The sequence below is a fragment of the Arachis stenosperma genome, chromosome 4, assembly GCF_014773155.1.
Source record: "Arachis stenosperma cultivar V10309 chromosome 4, arast.V10309.gnm1.PFL2, whole genome shotgun sequence".
In the NCBI taxonomy this organism is placed as follows: domain Eukaryota; kingdom Viridiplantae; phylum Streptophyta; class Magnoliopsida; order Fabales; family Fabaceae; genus Arachis; species Arachis stenosperma.
In genome coordinates this window covers 15,908,449-15,915,108 of record NC_080380.1, presented here as the reverse complement: position 1 = coordinate 15,915,108, position 6,660 = coordinate 15,908,449, and positions in this window count along the sequence as shown.

The following is a 6,660-nucleotide window of genomic DNA, read 5'->3' as shown; positions in this document are numbered from 1 at the left end:
CCAGGCATAAGCCCCGATCTGATGTGCCACAAGCTATCAGTATACCCGGGATCCCGACCTGTCCAACAAAGGCGCAGAAAGCTCGGGCCCGAACGCATGCAAGCAATAGAAGACCAAGTACAAGCACTACTAGATGCAGGGTTCATTAGGGAAGTAAAATACCCCCTATGGCTCGCGAACGTGGTCTTGGTAAAAAAGCCCAATGGAAAATGGAGGATGTGCGTCGACTACACGGATCTCAACAAAGCCTGCCCCAAAGATCCATATCCGCTACCAAGCATCGACGCCTTAGTAGACGCAGCCTCAGGCTATAGATATCTCTCCTTCATGGACGCATACTCGGGATACAACCAAATCCCGATGTATGGACCTGACCAAGAAAAGACCTCGTTCATAACCCCAAGGGCAAACTACTGCTACGTAGTAATGCCCTTCGGGCTGAAGAACGCAGGGGCAACCTACCAGAGGCTAATGAACAAAGTATTCTCAGAGCACATCGGACTACAACTGGAGGTGTACGTCGACGACATGCTGGTAAAGACACAAGAAGACAAAACTTGCTGACCGACCTCACCAGTGTCTTCGGCACCCTCAGAAAACACAACATGAGACTTAACCCGACGAAGTGCACCTTCGCCGCAGAAGCCGGAAAGTTCTTAGGCTTCATGCTGACTCAAAGGGGCATCGAAGCAAACCCGGACAAATGCCAAGCAATACTCAATATGAAGAGCCCGACGTGTGTCAAAGAAGTACAACAACTGAATGGAAGGCTGGCCGCCCTATCAAGATTCTTGGCAGGATCAGCAATAAAATCGCTACCTCTCTACTCACTCCTAAAGAAAGGGAAACCCTTCTCGTGGACCCCGGAGTGCGAAAAAGCCTTTCAAGAATTCAAGGAATTCCTAGGACAGCCACCAGTCCTAACCCGACCTTTAAAAGGAGAAGAGCTCGTACTATACCTCTCGGTCGGACACCGAGCAGTCGCTTCAGCATTAATACGAGAAAATGACCAAGGACAACACCCCGTATACTTTGTAAGCAAGGCACTACAAGGGGCCGAGTTAAACTATCAGAAAATAGAAAAATTCGCCTACGCCCTAGTGTTCACAGCTCGGAGGCTCCGTCCCTACTTTCAGGCCCACACCATCAAAGTCCGGACAAACCAACCCATGAGACACATCCTACAAAAAACAGACCTGGCAGGACGAATCCTACAATGGGCGGTGGAACTGTCCGAGTTCGACCTCCACTACGAAGCCCGGACTGCCATAAAATCTCAGTACCTAGCCGACTTCGTCGCAGAATACACTGAGACCCCTGGAACCCCACTCTCATGGAACCTGTATGTCGACGGGTCCTCAAACAAAACAGGAAGTGGAGCGGGGGTTATACTCGAAAGCGACCAAGGAACGCAGATAGAACTATCCCTAAAATTCGAGTTCCAGGCTTCGAACAACCAAGCCGAATACGAGGCCCTACTAGCAGGACTAAAACTAGCCGAAGAGGTCGGAGCCCAGAAAATCACAATCTTCAGCGACTCCCAGGTCGTCACATCACAAGTAAATGGAAGCTACCAGGTCAAAGACCCAACTATGAAGAAATACCTGGACCAAACGCAGGCACAATTACGCCACTTTTCAGAAATACAGATCCAGCACATACCTCGGGAACAAAATGCCCGGGCAGATGCCCTCTCAAAGCTTGCCAGCACCAAGCCCGGAGGCAACAACAGAAGTCTCCTCCAGGAAACCTTACGATCTCCCTCCGTGCTAAGAGAGGAAGAAACGCTAAATATATCCGACCAACAGCAAGGATGGATGACCCCCATACTCAGCTACCTGAAGTCAGGAACTCTCCCCGCCGAAAGAAAGGAAGCTAAAGACTTACGAAAGACGCCCAGAATTATACACTAATACACGATGTATTATACAGAAGAGGATTCTCAAACCCCCTCCTTAGGTGCGTCCCGACCTCAGAAACAAAGAGCGTCCTCGAAGAAGTCCACGAAGGCATGTGTGGGAACCATCTCGGAGCTCGGGCACTATCCAAAAAAGTAGTCAGAGCCGGGTTCTACTGGCCGACCTTGCAAAGAGACGCAACAGAGTTTGTGAAAATATGCCCCCTGCCAAAAACACGCCAATTTTCACAAGGCACCACCCGAAGACCTTATCAGCATCACTGCGCCATGGCCCTTCGCAAAATGGGGACTCGACCTACTCGGCCCGTTCCCACAAGGACCGGGGCAAGTCAAATACCTCATAGTAGGGGTCGACTACTTCACAAAGTGGATCGAAGTTGAACCCTTAGCCACCATTACGGCTCAGAAAAGCCGCAAATTCCTATACAAGAACATTGTCACAAGGTTCGGAGTCCCCTACTCCATCACAACAGACAATGGAACACAGTTCACGGACACAAGTTTTCAGAAATTGGTGACCGAACTAAAAATCAAACAGCAATTCACATCAGTCGAGCACCCACAAGCCAATGGGCAAGCAGAAGCTGCAAATAAAGTCATCTTGGCCGGGTTAAAACGAAGACTCCAAGAAGCCAAGGGGGCATGGGCTGAAGAGCTCCCCCAGGTGCTATGGGCATATCGGACAACCCCACACTCTACAACGGGAGAATCGCCATTCCGACTAGCTTATGGAATGGAGGCAATGATTCCTATTGAAATAGAGGAAGGGTCACCTAGAACCATATTCTACAACGAAAAAGATAACCCGCAGGCACAAAGGGAAGAACTCGACCTCCTCCCCGAGGTCCGAGAAGGAGCTCGGATTCGAGAAGAAGCCTTAAAACGGCGAACGGCCCTCAGATACAATCAGAAAGTAATAAAGCGAAGCTTCTCCATTCATGACCTGATTCTAATCCGAAATGACATCGGAACACAAAAGTCGGGAGAAGGAAAGCTAGCTGCAAATTGGAAAGGACCCTACAAAGTGACAGAAGTCCTAGGAACAGGTTATTACAGGATATCCGACCTAGAAGGCAATGAGCTGCCCAGGGCCTGGCACGCCTGTAATCTAAGACGGTACTACAGCTAGAAAGATTTGACCCGAGGTGTACTCTTTTTCCCTACAAGGGTTTTTTAATGAGACACCCGGTCAAGTAAGGCACCCGACCTAGTCAAGGGTAAACACTCTGTAAATATTCTTTCTTTTTAATACTAATCAAATTTTTCTATTTTCTTTTGTTCTTCCTCGTGACGAAACAAATCCTGAAAAAGTACCCCGCCAAGGCACATTAATTTATGCTCGACAAAACGCAAAAATCATTTGCCAAGAGACCACACAAGGTCGGCAAAGATAAAGCGACGAGGTTCAAATTAATGTGAGAAGTTATAAAGTAACTCTGGAAAGGCTCAAAAAGCCAAACAAAAAGAGATTACAAAAATAACTTAAAGGGCCGACCGGCAACAAGGTCGGACCCAACAAAGGAGGTACTCGAAAAGTCCGAGGTCCGAGGAAAAGCCCGGACCAGAGAAAGAAGCCTTAAAGGGGCGGAAAACCAAGATTTCGAAAACGCTTACTAAGAAGTTGCTTTACAAAAAACAACTAAAAAGTACAAGCGAAAGAACGAAATCGAAGGAAGTTTCGAAAACGCTTACTAAAAAGTTGCTTTACAAAAAACAACTAAAAAGTACAAGCGAAAGAACGAAAGCAAAGGAAGTTTTCAAAACGCTAGCTAAAAAGTTGTTATCCGAAAACAACTAAAAAGCACAAAAGCGAAAACAAGGAATCAAAACGCTAGCTAAAAAGTTGTTATCCGAAAACAACTAAAAAGCACAAAAGCGAAAACAAGGAATCAAAATGCTAGCTAAAAAGTTGTTATCCGAAAACAACTAAAAAGCACAAAAGCGAAAACAAGAAATCAAAACGCTAGCTAAAAAGTTGTTATCCGAAAACAACTAAAAAGCACAAAGGCGAAAAACAAAAGGTCAAAACGCTAGCTAAAAAGTTGTTATCCAAAAACAACTAAAAAGCACAAAAGCGGAAACAAAAAATCAAACGCGGACAAAAAAACACCGCATAAAAAAGTTACTACAAGTAGCTAAATAAAGCAAAAGGTGTCCAAAGCGTTCACAGAAACCATCCAAAAAACAAAAGAGCCCACAGATCGGGCAAAATACCAAAAATACAAGGTCACAGAGGATCAAGGCCCTTTCCAGACTCCGCATCAACTGAAGGCTGCGGAGCAAACATAGAAATCGGAACTGCATCAACGGCAACGTCACCCGGGTTTGAAACCCCCACACCAGATCCATCCCCGGCCAAAAAGGAAGTCGGGTTCTCAACAGGAACTTCGGGGTCAGACGCCGGAACCTCATCCTCGTTTGGAGCAGGAACAATCTTTCCCTCCGTAACGACGTTATCCGTACTGAACAAGCTCAGATCTAGGTCGGGAGCAAGAACCCGAACCTGAGCCTTCAGATTTTCAAACATAGCGTCCATACCCTTGGCCACATGACTTTCCAGCTCGTAAAACTTGTCCTGCGCAAATTGCAACTCCTCCTTCGTCTCCACAAGCTCGGCATATAGCCGAGTATAATTCTCTGTGGCCGCCTTCGCCATCTCCTCAGATGTCTTCGCTGACGCCATAGCCGCAGTAGCCCTAGCTTTCTCTTTCTCCAAAGAAGCCTCCAGCTCAGTAATCCTGGCAGCCTTCAGTTGACTAATCTTATCAAGCTCGGACTGAGCCTTCTCAAGTCGGGAGCTAGTCGCCCCAAGAGGAGATTTCTTGAACTCCCGGGCAATAGCAGCATAAAGACTAGACATCCGGACACAGCTCCGTGCCATATACTGAAAATGATGCTCCATAGACACATCATCAGTAGAAATAAAGGTCTGAGGAAGGATATGCTGCTCAATCCAACCAAGAGCATCAAAGTCCTTATCATTAAAACCGGCAGAGGTCTTCTGCTTCTTGGAAGGAGGACCCGAGAACGGAGGAGGAGAAGAAGTAACAGTCCCAGAGGCCGGAGGATCCTGACTTATAGCTCGGAACTGAGGAGTCGGAATAGTCTTCGACCGAGTCTGAACACCCACAGTAGCCTTCTGTGGAGAAGATCGGGCAGAATCCTGCCCGGCCTCGATATTCCGAGCAGCAACCGACTTCTTCGTCCGACGAAGGAATTTCATGGAATCCGCCTGAGAAGACATCTCTGCAAAGAAATAAAGAAAAGGATTACAAACAACAGAAATTCCACCAAAAACAGGCAATACAAAAATACTACAAAAAGATGAATTTCGGAAGAGGTCGGGAACTACCTAACTCGGAACGGAGAAGGCTTGGATCTCCCAACATTTTCTTCGTGTCCAAGTGAGGTGCCCGACCCCATAAACTGCTCACCACACCCACAAAAGCCTGCTCCACCTCATCTAGACTCTCAAAGGTATACTTAACAGACACTACATTCTCCTGCCAACAAAGAAGAAAAGAAGGCTCCCCACTCTCATCTAGAAAGAAAGGTCGGACGTCTCCAACAGCCCGGACCTTGAAATAAAAGTTCTTAAAATCGTGAAAGGACTCATCATACAGGGTACAAAACTTTCTTCCCTGGTTAGCCCTAAAAGAGACCCAGGACACCTTCCCTCCACCCGACCCCGGCTTCGTCAACACAAACAAATAGGAAAAAAGAGAAATAGAGGGAGAGACACCCAAAAACTGACACAAAAGTTGGAACAGCTTTAAAAATGCCCAAGAGTTTGGATGGAGCTGCGTAGGGGCAAGGTTACAAGACCACAATACCTCGGACTCCAGGTCGGTAAAAGGAAGTCGGACGCTCAGTTTAGAGAAAAAACAATCATAAGCGTAAAAGAAGAGCTTCTCGGAACTATCTAAGGGCGGGAAGCACACTCTCTCCTCGGAATCGGGGGCTAATAGCTCATAATCCCTCTCAGACTCTCTATCTTCACATATACTACACTGCCTACGAAACCTAGCTAAATACTCAGAATCTACCACAGAAGGGACTTTTAGAGGAACATGATCTACCCAACCAAGACCACTCGGAATCTTGGTCGACATTGCTTGAAGAACCTTTCGAGACATAAAAATCTTGCCTACAAAGAAGAGTACAAACAGCAAAGCAAAAATCACATAAAGGCAGCAAAAACCCATTCAGCAAAAGCAAGAAAGAAAGATCTTTTAGAAGAAAATACAGCAAACCCAGAGCAAAATACCAGAAAACAAAAAAGAGCCCCCCCATGTACAAAAAACAAAGCAATGGCGGCGCCTCTTTTCGGGGCAACCCAGGCATAGAGAAAAAGAAACAGACAAAGAGCCACACAAAAGAACAGAAGCATACGTACACAAAAGAAAAAGAGACGAGAACAAACCTGGAAAGAAAGAGAACGACGAGTTCCGACAGCAAGAAACAGGCGGCGCAGAAGAAACCCCGGAAAAAACGCACAGAAAGAATCGGAGAAGAAGAAAAAAGAAGGAGCGGTGCTCGAAGGAGAGATGGCGAAAACTCAGAAAATGGAAAAGGGAAACAGAATAAACGAAGAAAATGAGGAAAGGGGCAAATAAATAATGACCTTCACAGAGCCCGAACGGAAATCGAGGAGAAACGGTAAAAAGCAATAAATGCTGAAACGGCCATTTTCAAAATTTTGAAAAAGCTACTATGCCCGAGCTCGACCTCTCAAAGGACGA